Genomic DNA, 13863 nt, shown 5'->3' with positions numbered 1-13863 from the left:
AGAATAACGTCAAAATCGCAAAAACATTAAAGTTGGGTATGGACGACTCCTTCAGCCGACTTCTGATCCGCAATTAGAAACTTGAAATCGATTGCTCGTCTTTCAAAACACTCATGTGCAAATTTTCATCACAATCCGGTGTATAATAACACCAATATCGCACAAACATTGATCAGTGAATATGAACGACCCCTTTGGCCAACCCCTGACCCTAAATTTGATAACTGTAATCGATTGCTCGTCTCTCAAAACACTCATGAGCAAATGTTCATCACAATCCAATGTAAAATAAAGCCAATTTCGCAAAAACATTAATCAGTGGATATGGACGACCCCTTTGGCCAACCCCTGACCCTAAATTTGATAACTGCAATCGATTGCTCGTCTCTCAAAACACTCATGCGCAAATTTTCATCACAATCCGATGTATAATAACGCCAATATCGCAAAAACATAAATCAGTGAATATGGACGACCCATTTGGCCAACCCCTGACCCTAAATTTGATAACTGTAATCGATTATTCGTCTCTCAAAACACTCATGTGCAAATTTTCATCACAATCCGATGTATAATAACGCCAATATCGCAAAAACATTAATCAGTGAATATGGACGACCCATTTGGCCAACCCCTGACCCTAAATTTGATAACTGTAATCGATTATTCGTCTCTCAAAACACTCATGTGCAAATTCTCATCACAATCCGATGTAAAATAAAGCCAATATCGCAAAAACATTAATCAGTAGATATGGACGACCCCTTTTGCCGACCCCTAACCCTAAATTTGATAACTGTAATCGATTGTTCGTCTCTCAAAACACTCATGTGCAAATTTTTAAAATAAAGCCAATATCGCAAAAACATTAATCAGTGGATATGGACGACCCCTTTGGCCAACCCCTGACCCTAAATTTGATAACTGTAATCGATTGTTCGTCTCTCGAAACACTCATGTGCAAATTTTCAACACAATTCGACGGAAAATAACGTAAATATCGCGAAAACAATATTTGTCTTGTATGGACGACCCCCTCCAGAAGGGGTCATCCGAAAATCTGAAAACATTTTTCATCTTTCCTGGTCCTAATGAGCATCCATGCCAAATTTCAGATCGCTAGCTCTTAAGACGGCTGAGTCTATAGAGGACAAACAAACAAACAAACAAACAAACAAACAAACAAACAAACATACAGATAATTGCTTTTTATATACATAGACTAGCTGATGCCATACGAACTCCGTTTCGCTTTCAACTTGGAATATGTCATGAACAGTTTGCATGAAAGTTAATTGCCAAGCATTGAATTCATTGTTAAGTAATAATTGCGAAAATATTGGACGATCATTTTGTCTGTCGTCTGCTACTAAATTTGAAATCAGGAATCAATTGACCATGCAAAAAAAAACCGTGTATAAATTTCGACTCAATCGTTGCATAACAACGCAATTATTGCCAAAAAGTTAAACCCCTTTCGGTGGCTTCTTATGCAATATTTGATATCTGAAATCGATTTCCCTTCCCACAAAACTCCCGTGTGCCAATTTTCAAAGCAATCCGATGCATAATAACGTCAATATTGCTAAAAACGATAAACAATTAATCTATATGGAGGACCCCTTTCGTCGACCCCTGGCAAAATATTTGACATCTGAAATCGATTGCCTGTCCCTGAAAACTACCGTGTGCAAATTTTCATCCCAATCCGATGTATAATATCAACGATATAGCAAAAATATTGAAAAGTTAATATGGACGACCCTCTTTGCCGGCCCCGTACACTGAATTTAATACCTGAAATACATTGCTCGTCTCTCAGAAATCTCGTGTACCAATTTTCAACTCAATCCGATGTATGATAACGACAATATTGCATTAACAGTGAATAGTTAATATGGACGACCCCTTTGACCGACCCCTGATTTTAGTTTGGATAAGTGAAATCAGTTGTTTGTCCCTAATAACTCCTACGTGCAAATTTTCATCCCAATCCGATATATGAAAACGTCAATATCACTAAGATACTGAAAACTTAATATGGACGACCCCTTTCGCCGGTCCCTTACACTGAATTTGATACCTCAAATCGATTGCACGTCACTCAAAACTATCGTGTACCAAATTTCATCTGAATACGATGTATAATAACGTCAATATCGCAAAAACAGCGAACAGTTAATATGGACGACCCTTTTGGACGACCCCTTACACATAATTTGACATCTGAAATCGATTTCTCGTCTTTCAAAACACTCATGTGCAAATTTTCAACACGATCCGACGGAAAATAACGTCAATATCGCGAAAACAATATTTGTCTTCTATGGACGACCCCCTTCAGAAGGGGTCATCCGAAAATCTAAAAACATTTTTCATCCTTCCTGGTCCTAATGAGCATCCATGCCAAATTTCAGACCTCTAGCTCTTAAGACGGCTGAGTCTATAGAGGACAAACAAACAAACAAACAAACAAACAAACAAACAAACAAACAAACAAACAAACAAACAAACAAACATACAGAAATTGCTTTTTATATATATAGATAAAACATATATATACATTTACATAGGTATAAGTTGAACTTTCACATAAAACAACCTTTTTGCACAAGTTAACATTTGAACAGACAAATAAATTTTTTTAAAGTTTAAAAAATTTGTTTCGTTTCAAATATTTTCGACTTGGTACATTAGACTGAGTCGATTTGGGGTCATTTATTAATTTTTCAAAGCCTGGAGTCTAAAAAGGGTCGTTTTGGTTCAAAACTCATCCATGATTTTTTGCAGAATTTTTCAGTAACGTTTACATCAGTGTATTTGAACTTTGAGGAGTGTATGGGAAAATTAAATAATTGGAAATGGAAAATCAACATCCTTTTTGTATCTTCTGTGGCTAATGGTTTTTGTGGCAATTTTGAAATTCTCTAAAATTTTCCGCTGAACAACTTTGCCGAAGAACGTAATTTCGAATCATTATAATCGAAATAGTTATTAGATGTTGAATTGGGGAATGTCTTTAGGCATTGAAAAAAAAATTCAATTGACATCACTGCTGTGTGCCTATCGAGGTATTGCAAGACTACTTTTGATGTAATACTTCGCGAAGCACCAGCAGTGATGTTAAACAGCTAATAACTTTTTTTCCTTATAAGATAAGAAGTCACGTTCTTCGACAAAGTTGGTCAGCGGAAAATTTCCTTTTGAGAATTTTTAAATTGGCACAATAATCATTAGCAGGCTCGGTTCCCCAGAATAAACAAAAATTATGTTGATTTTTCAGAACAAAATATTCAGTTTTCTCATAAAAACCTAAAATTTCAAATTTACTCATGTAAACGTCACTTAACAATTCTGCAATTTTAGAATTAGAACAAAAGTTAGGTTATACGAGGCTGGCAAGATAAAGAAAAAAATAGGATAAAATACTTTAAAAATCATTTTGCGAACACTAGTTACTCACATCATTGAATTATCTTGTTGAAGCGATTGTAGATAGAATGTTAGGCTTACCTGAAAAAAAAAATAGAAATACAAAACAAATACAAAAATCAGTACTTATTCATTTATTTTTAGTAAGGATAAATTTTATATAATGTCCTGTGTATTCAAGCTCTCACTGATTAAATCGTATCATGATGGTTAAAGATCATCAGAATGTTCATCAGAATGATGAATATCACCCTGAAAAAAGTTACCCCATTTTGAAGTCTTATAAGTTTTTTATCATAAGTCGAATTGAAATGCAGTCTTCGAATGAAATATTTGCCATAGTTTAGGCTTTAAGAAAACCCGTTTTCAAAATAAATCGGCCGAAGGGGATCAAAGCTATTTATGCAAAACTGGATTTTCTAGTTCCTCCCGGTTAAAATGTCTCAAAATCCCATACAAGCTTTAGGCTCGTTGAGCGACCCCTTGTACTAGACCTGGAATCAATTTAAGCCTGCAGCGCATAACATTTCACAAGCTTGAAATTTCCCATACAATGCCAGTCCGGCATAGAATTTTATACCGATAATTCCACCTTCAAGGAGGTTCATTATTGGAGTAGAGTCGGATTTGTGGGTGTAGCCGTCAAAACACTAGTACGTTCGCTTTGAACTTTTTTTTGTAGATTTAAGCCAGACTCGTATGGATTGTTCTTTATGCATTTTTAGATTTTTCTGCCAAATTTGGAATTGTTTGAACTTATCACTGTTCTGGGCAAATAAAAAATCTTAAACTGGGTACCAACTTGTACAGAAATTTATTTAGTTAGAAGTAAAAAATCAGCAATAAATCAGAAAACATATTTTTCTCATAATATTTTTTTTTTTTGTAAAATCAAAACATAAACTTTGATAATACAATATCAAATATTAGGACATGTCATTTTTTCTATCATTTTTACATAAACATTTCGAAAATATTTCCTGGTCATCAGTAAACAGCATTCTACAGCACGGTGAAAGAACGAATGTTACGTCGTTATAAGGAATGTTGTACAGATGACGTCCTATGGTGCTGTCTTGGTGGCAATTAGTGGCAGCTACATTTCATGTGAGCAACTTTAAATTTTCCGAGCTTCCAGTGAGAATAATCTCTGTCAAGGAGGCTCTGTAGGACTAATCTACTTCTGGTTCATCGATCTAGTTTGCTTCCGCCTTACGTTAGAAAGTTGGCTACATGGGTCTTAAGGTGAACTTGAACTGGTTCTGTTACTTATGAGTTTCAAGTTTACTGGTAAACTGTTGTATTTCATTTTCCCGAAATATTCCGGGGACCTTTTCATATTTTTGGTATTTGCCCTTCACTGCAGTAGATTTCCTCTTGACCGTGTGGAAAACCTGTGATTTTGATGTTGAACTCGTTGATTGTGCTGTAAAAGATGGTCGTGCAGCATGGTGTGGATCCGAACGACACCTGAAGTTCTCTGAGTGCGGCTTCCGGTAGAATTGTCTCTGAAGCATCTTGGAACAGGTTTAACGTTGAGAAAAGTTTGGGTTTTTTTTATAAACTGCTTTGAGACATCGATTTTGTATAGCCTGTAGTGGTTTTATGTCGCTTTCCTAGCAGCTCCCCAGATGGAGACCATATATTGAAATTTCGATTGCATAAATGCATATGCACCATGCATTTTTGAGATTTTCGGTAAGTATAAACCTGGATATCTTCCTCATTATGTTGTGTATAGCACTAAGCTCTTTCCTCGAACGGTCATTATTGAAAACACCAATTGATCAGCTCGTCGAAGGTCAGCCCAAGATACTTAAAACTTTCGACTTTCTCAATCACTGTTTGACCAACTTGAAGTTGATTGGGACAGTCGAGATGCCGGTTAGTTGATTTAGGAATGACACATTTGGTCTTTATAAGGTTTATCGACAAAATGTTTGCATCGAAGTAACTTTGAAGTGTATCCAGATCATTCGACATTTGAGATATTATTACGCTCACGTCAGAATGTTCATATGACAACGAGGTATCATCGGCAAAAAGTCTGGGTTTGCCATATAAACGAAGTTATATCCTATCTGGAGAATGCTGGCAAAAAGGTAATTCGCTGTACCCCTGATTGTATGCGCATCCTGTTTTTTAAGCAGTATTTTGTGATCGATCGTGTCGAAGGCCTTTCTTAAATCCAGGAACAAAACTCCCATGAATTTACGGTTGTCAAGGGATTAGTGAGAGAGGGCATCAAAAGTCGTCGATTAATTGGCGTGGATTATGCCAAACTGCCAAAACCCAAAGACAAGTAAGAGATGTTTTCTCATGTTTAAGTGTGGATTTATCAAAACTCCAATAAGGATTAGTGGCTAGGAGGCTGATGAGTGATAGGATGGATAGACTGATCCTACCACTTTCAGACCGAATCAACCAGAAGTATGGACAGATCTTCTTCTGGATGCAGTTCCTTTCGAGTTAAGCGGTTCCAGCCATAGTGTCCGGAATGTTTGGATACGAAGAAATCAGCAGAACATGCAATCTTCACATATTTCCTCCGGGATTGAGTTTGAAGCGTAGAGAACTCATTACTATGAACGTTGAGATCAATATCTCTGAAAGATGTTCAGCGACGAATACACGTAGCTTGCTATAAACAAGGTAATCTCATACGAGATGTAATTCGGATTAGGAAAGAGGACTAACGGAGACAAAGAGATGATCCGCGTAATTCTTCTCGAAAATCCGCGGGTGGCTGCTTTTATTCAAAAGCAACAAGATCGTAGGGTGCGTTAATGTTTTGATATAATGGAATTGCGTTAACCCTTTCCTTCCCACGAGGTTTTTTACGTTTTAAAAATAGAAATATTGATTTACAGCTAAAGTTCTAGAACAAAAGATGCATAATTTAAGCCTACTTTAATGATCCATTTGATAAATTTGAGTTTTGAGGTGGATCATATGTGCTCCATTGGGAAGATAACAACACATAGGGTGCAAATGAAAAACAGGAAATAATTGCAAAAAAACATGGAATTTCATCACTTCATTGATCACAACTAAAACGATCCTATTTGATAAAAAACTTCTTTGGTTTACGCATCCCTCGATAGTCTATTTATTGAAATATTTGAAATTTTCATTTTTGACTTGAACAATGGCCGCCATGAACTTTGCGCAAGGAAAACAAAACATGCCGTTTTTCGAGAAAATCACGAACTTTTACAAATATTTCGAGACATGTGGTCATTTAAGCAGATGAAATAACTATCCTGAAGCGAATTTTTTTGTTGACGAAATGATTTTCTTGAGTATTGATAAGAAGCTTCACAAGAAGAAAAGTACGTTTTGTTCCCAGTGTATCACCAGTGATCCACTTTACTTACTAAAAAAATTATATGTTTGAGTTGAAATCTAAGTAAACCATCATTTGATTCTGCTTGCATAAGCAACCTTCTGCACGTCAGTAATTTTATTTGAAGGAAATTATAAAAACTTGACAAGTTATTGAACATCAAATGACGACTTGATTTAAATTCGAAAAAAATCTGACTTTTTTGCAGCTTTTGACCTGGCAAGCAAAACCTAGCGAACCGATTTTCTTCAAACTTCGTGCAATGTTTCTTTACTCATATCTACACATTCGGTGAAAAAATGGTGTTGATCCAAAGCTCCCAGTTCAAATGCGAGCTGTGCGAAGTTGTGGATCACCTGTGCTACCATGGGAAGGAAAGGGTTAAACAGGGTTACATCGAAACTCATACTTTCATCGTTCTTACCGAAGTACTTCAAGGGAGTCATTTGGGTCCACTACTATTCACTCCGTTTATAAACAACCTGCTGATTGACACGGTGAAAACTTCGGATACTCAATATCGAACATAAACAGTGATCTCTTTATCGTTTAAGTTAGGTTTTCAGGATGGTGTTTTTTTTTAATGTATCCGGTAGCTTTCCATTTTATTTCGTTTTGGAACTCGAATTATCAACAAAAACTAACATTTCAAGCCGAAATGCATTTTGCATTTAATACCTTTTTCGCCTAACCCTAATCCGTCCCAGATTTATTTCAACTAGTTACGAGTTCTTGGAGTGTCAATTTGACACTCCTGGTTAATACAGACTCCGTTCGTTTTTGGCAACATTCGATTTTGGCAACATTCGATTTTGGCAACATCCGATTTTGGCACATGTGCCAAAATCGAACGGTTTTTAGAAGCGACATTACCTTTTAGTTTTCTCTATAACAGGACCAATATAATTTTGACAAACACCAAAATTACGTTTTTAGGTTCAGAAATGGTGATAGAATACAACAAAAAAATCATTTTTTTTTAAATTTATAAAGTACTAAAAAATAACAAAAAGACGAAAAACTGAAAAAAAATCAAAAACAAATACAAACAATAGAGTAAAAATGACAAAATCAACTGAAAAATGATGAAGAATGGCAAAAATGACAAAAAAACATTGATTTATAAACAAAACAAAAGCAGTGCAAAATGCATCAAAAACATGAGAAAAAAACTATATAAATTCTAAAAATGGTCGGAAATTGAATTAAAATAACGTTAATGATAATAAAAAAGTAATTTTGTAAAAATAAGCGACAAAAAAATTTAGAAAAAAAACCGTTCGATTTTGACAACATTCGATTTTGGCAACACAAAATGTTCGGGCATGTTGCCAAAAACGAACGGGGTCTGTACTGCAAATTCTCTCTGGTTTCACGACCGAATTGTTTAAAATTAATAGAATTGAAAACCTCGTAATGTACCGGTCTGTCTGTCTATTTATGTAATGTAATATTGGCCAATTTTTCTCAGAATAATCCCAAAGAATCTATTCGATGCTACATACATATGTGTCTCACATCCAAGAAAGCATCAAAATTTCAAAACTAGTCCATTAAATATTAGGGTTTTTTAAGACCAACGAAAGCGCAATTCAATCGTTTTCAAATTTCATAAACAACTCGACATGCAAAGGACATCGCGGAACGCCTTCGCATGAGTGCCACAGGTAAAATGCAGTCGCGCGCATTTGGGTACCCTTAGAAGAACACTCAGTTTCCAAAACTCTCCCTCAGCGAGATCTCTCTCGCTCTTTTCGAAAACAACCACCCCCTGACTCGCTCGCATACATAAACGAGTGACACCAACCAGGCAATACATCATTCGTCAACAGCCTTCGCATCGAGAATAGGGAAGAAGATGCGATACGAGAATAGGCGATCCAACAGAAAAAAACCCTACTGGTCGTCTCCGTTGTGGAAAAACCCTTACACCAGCGTACACACCAGAAGAAAACGGGTGGCACTCGTCCAATTCTCACTCATACATAAACATTGGATGGCATGGAACCAAACATTGGGACCGGAGACACAATATTTTACCCATCTTTCCAAGTTGCGGCGCGGCTGAAAACGGTACAACACACAAGTCAAATACTTTGACAGCGCAGTGGAAACAACACGAACGTCTTTACGAGACGACGACTATTTGCTTTGCCCAAACCGAGCGAAAGAAGATTCTTGCTTTCGTGAAGACGAATCAAGGGATCAAGGAAACAAGAGAAAAGGGATGCTAGTGGGAATTTAGGGGTGATAATGTCATTTCCGTTTGACTCGTTTTACTTGCTTGATGGTGGTTTGGTTTGGTTGCGAAGTTCGCGGAAATGGGAAAAAGGCATCCCCCAACCATTGGCTGACTTGACACCGGTGTGTGGACGAGAAGAAAATTTTCCCTACCACTATGCGGGGTGCAGGTTGTTGTGCTTGATTTTTTTTATTCGAGATGGTAGTGAATAAGTCGCAGTCGAAGATGTGCATTGTGTTCATCGGAACCTAAGGTGACGCACTATCCTACTGACTGGAGATGATTCTGAAACCAAATAACCACCCCCCGATTTCTGAAATGTAAAAAAACTATTTCAGATTTTAGATTCCAGATCAATATTTTGATATGAGACAAGAATGGAAATTTGTTTCAGAGCTCTAAATCAATCTAGTATTTTATATTTGATATCTTGGGTTTCATTAAATCTGAATATATTATTTCATTTTTTATTTTTAATTGAATTGAAATATGAATTTCGAATGATGAATCTTATTAAGACTTTTCAATTTTGAATCGCCATTTTGAAGTTTTGAATTCCGCAATAGAATTAAGTTTAAGAACGGATCTGAATATCAGATCTCAGATTGATTTCTAAATATATGATCATTTAGAGTTCCGGAACTTGATGGGAGATTGGATATGCAAAATTTTGGCAACGTTCTGTTGGCACTGAAAAGGACTACCTTGAATATTTTTCATATATCTAAATTTACGTGTTTTTGTGAAATTTACGATGCAAAAGAACATGGTAAAAATATTTTTGCACAATCACCTAGGAAATATGCCATTGTCGACTTGAAAACTCGTGAACTGTTGATTTTTCTGAAATTTTTTGGGCCCAAATAAATAAGAAGTTTAAGAAGACTCACTAGAATGCTTACGTTTTTCGATCAAACGAATAGTTTTCAAAATACACGCGTTTGTAACTGCCCGGATTCTAAATGATCATTGTCTTAACATGGTGTTTTTTGTATTCGGAAAATACTTTTTTAATGCAGAGGTTTCTAAAATTGTGTATAAAATTTTGAATAAAATGCAAAACCAAAATTGAATAACAATTTTTAAACACCTTTTCAATTCTAGTTTTTAATGATGATACGAACTGAAAATTCAGAATCCTAAACTAGATACATATTGTGAAATATGAAAACAGAAATACAATTTAAATTTTGATAATAGGGAACCAAAACGCTTAAATGAGTTCAATCTATTGATATTTATTATTTAGAAGTGAGTTTCCATGATCAAGTTAGAAAATTTTGGAAATTTGTAGCAGAATTCTGACCCTGGAATAAGTTTTCGAGGTTTTGGCATCAGTTCTGAGCAAAGATTGTTGATCTTGATAAGCCTTACTAAATCATCCCAATTTGATTAAGAATTTAAAAATTTGAGTATAGAGTAGATCGGCTTGCCTGTTTTTGCTGGTTTCTCATAGGGGGAGTTTATGTAAAATGCCAATAATAATTCATAGTTTTGACACGTGATGAAATTTTTTTCACGTCGTTTCAATTCCTGCTTTACTTCCTTACAGGTGAAAATTTCTATATTCTAGACAAAATCAATCTTTACAGTCATTTTTCTATGCAAATATTTTCTCAACATTAGTCTAGGAAAATCGGGTAAACTAGCGTTGCCATCCGTCCCGCAAAAGCTGGACATGTCCCGCTTTTTTATTGAATGTCCCGCTGTCCCGCTTTTTCCTCAAAATGTCCCGCTTTTTTCATGGAAAACTTTTACAATATTCTTTGACCTACACTGGAAAAAATAAAACTTTATCCTCAATTTTAATTCATTGTTCAACACAAAAAAATCTTTCGGATCCGCCCTTTTTCTCAAAATAATCAACACAACAAAAAAAATTGAATTCGTTTTTTTTTTTTAAAAAAAAGCATCAATTTTTCAGATATGACATAATACTCTAAAGCCCTAAAGTTACAAAAAATTCTGATTCTGTTAAACGTTCTTGGAGCACTTTCAACCAATGCATTATAAATAACTTTGGTGTGTAGAAAATATTGTTTAAATTGTTTCCAAATGATTCAAAATCTCAATTTTTCGTCAGTATCTTAGTTAAATTGCTTTTTATACACCAATTTTTTCGACTCAATTGTCCTAAGTATACAATTATGGAAGATTTCTTTGATCTTTAAAAATTTTTAAAACCAATTTGAAATTTATTTTTATTGCGCAAAAGTTTTCTAGGCGATATAAAATCCTCCGTTTTCATATAGGACTAGAAATATTTCTCTTAAATAATGTGTTGATTTGCGAGAACCGTGAAAAATAAACGTGTTCATGGCAGAAAACCCGTGTAAATAGAAGTCATGAAATAAAAACTGAAGAAAATCTTATTGTACTTTGTACTTTCACGAATAACCTTGGCTGATGGTATGCGCACAATTTTGGCAAGTTTTTTTAAGAGTTTTTTTAATGTTTCGCTTTTTCCGGCTGTGTCCCGCTTTTTTGTCGTAAAATGTCCCGCTTTTTTTTTGAAAGTATGTGGCAAGCCTAGGTAAAACGGACTCTTTCTATATTTCCAAAATTACAAGGTTTGGCACAAAACTTATGACGGGAATATCTATAAAAATCTCATACAAAATTGGTCTGGTCTAGGATTGGTCTCAAATTTTGCCGATGATCTTCTGGCAAGTCAATGATCAATTTCAGACTGCAAACTGTAGGATTTTTAACAGTAGGCATACTCGGGCTACTTTAGTGCAAGGTGCAAAAATCTGTGTTTTGACGAAAAAAAATTCTGACTTTCTGTGATTTTACCCAAAAATTCTGTGACGGATTTCTGTGATGCTTTTTACATGAATTTCATCCAAAACGCATATAAAAAATCCTTATTTTTTACACTTTACTTAAGAAAACTCAATTAACATTACCAATTTTATAATATTTTTTCAATTCAAAGATAACTATCGAAAATTTATATTGGCATAAGAAAAATTATTAAAAAAAAAAAACGTCCAAAATTTGAAAATTCTGTTAAATTTGTGAATATTCCCAAAATTCTGTGTTTTTCATCACAGATTCTGTGATGAAAATTGGCTCAAAATTTTGTAAAATTATTGATTTTTCTGTGATTTCGGCAACCTTACTCTAGTGGCTGCTCTAGATAGGCTCAAATAAGTACAAAAACTTCAATTTGGGCTTACTTTTGTTAACACATACTTTATGAAGACCACACTTGACCACCCTGAATTGTATATTGTTTGAAAGGTGATATCTTTTTGAATGCTTAACTGTAAAATTTGTAATCGAATTCGTCCGAACTTGGTAGATATAACCAGTTAAAAATGAAAATGACAATTTTTTTTTTTAAATTGGTACAAGATAAAATCTTTCCTCAGTCTTCAAATGGATCTAAAATGTACACTGCATGCCAAAAGTTTGGGATCACCCGCTAAAAAACATGCAAATTTTGATCGTTCATATCTCAGCCGTCTTAGGACATATTGCAAATCTTCTGATCACATTTGAAAGATAATGAGCAATAGCTATCTCGAAGGTATTTTGCTCATAAATAATGTTTCAGTTTTGCACCTAAAACTTAACCTAAAGTTAGAACATTTTCAAAAAATCGCACTCAATATTCAAAGCCAATCATCTCGCGATAGGGTGAACCAAATTTCAAAATTGAAGTTGCATTAGAATACTTATTCTATACCTCTCAAAACACAATCAAAAAATTTTGTGCAAAAATTTAAGAATGTACTTTTAATTTATAAAGTAGACACTTAAGTTATCGTCCAAAAGTTTGGGATCACCCCTCAGTATGGTGTATCGGCCAAAAACATGTAAATTTATCTCATTCATATCTTTCTCATCTAACATCGTATTGCACATATGAAGGGTGCATTTGAAAGCTTAGGAATTGTTGTTTTTTCATAAATTCATTAAAAAATTATATTTTAAAGTGATAACCATACAAAATTTACCTGAAATTAATTGTTTTTTGAAAAATCACACTTATGATTGTGAATTTTTTATGGTTATGGATTTAAAATATAATTTTTTAATGAATTTATGAAAAACAACAATTCCTAAGCTTTCAAATGCACCCTCCAGATCTGCAATACGATGTTAGATGAGAAAGATATGAATGAAATAAATTTGCATGTTTTTAAAAGAATGATCCCAAACTTTTGGCCGATACACCATACTAGGGGTGATCCCAAACTTTTGGACGATAACTTAAGTGTCTATTTTATTAATTAATAGTACATTGTTAAATTTTTGCACAAATTTTTTTGATTGTGTTTTGAGAAGTATAGAATAAGGATTCTAATGCAACTGAAATTTTGAAATTTGGTTCACCCTATCGCGAGATGATTGGCTTTGAATATTGAGTGCGATGTTTTGAAAATGTTCTAACTTTAGGTTAAGTTTTAGGTGCAAAACTGAAACATTATTTATGGGCAAAATACCTCCGAGATAGCTATTGCTCATTATCTTTCAAATGAGATCAGAAGATTTGCAATATGTCCAAAGACGGCTGAAATATGAACGATCGAATTTTGCATGTTTTTTAGCGGGTGATCCCAAACTTTTGGCCGGCAGTGTATATTGAAAAGGTTTTTTTTTATCTCACTACTAGGTGGTTTAGGTAATATTTTCAAAAGTTCATTTTATAGCCCTTGTAATGTTGGTCATTTATCCCGAAGACACTATAAATCTAAAACGCTTAAATAGTTTCGGCAGAAAATAGTTTTGATCTTCTTTTTTTTATTTTTTACCTCTGTGTGCACCGGTAAAATAAACAAAATACGGTTGTCATATCGTACGCACAATATTTTGACCGCTAGTGAGGAGATAT

The sequence above is a fragment of the Uranotaenia lowii genome, unplaced genomic scaffold, assembly GCF_029784155.1.
Source record: "Uranotaenia lowii strain MFRU-FL unplaced genomic scaffold, ASM2978415v1 HiC_scaffold_44, whole genome shotgun sequence".
Classification (NCBI taxonomy): domain Eukaryota; kingdom Metazoa; phylum Arthropoda; class Insecta; order Diptera; family Culicidae; genus Uranotaenia; species Uranotaenia lowii.
Note: the sequence above shows the minus strand (reverse complement) of the source record.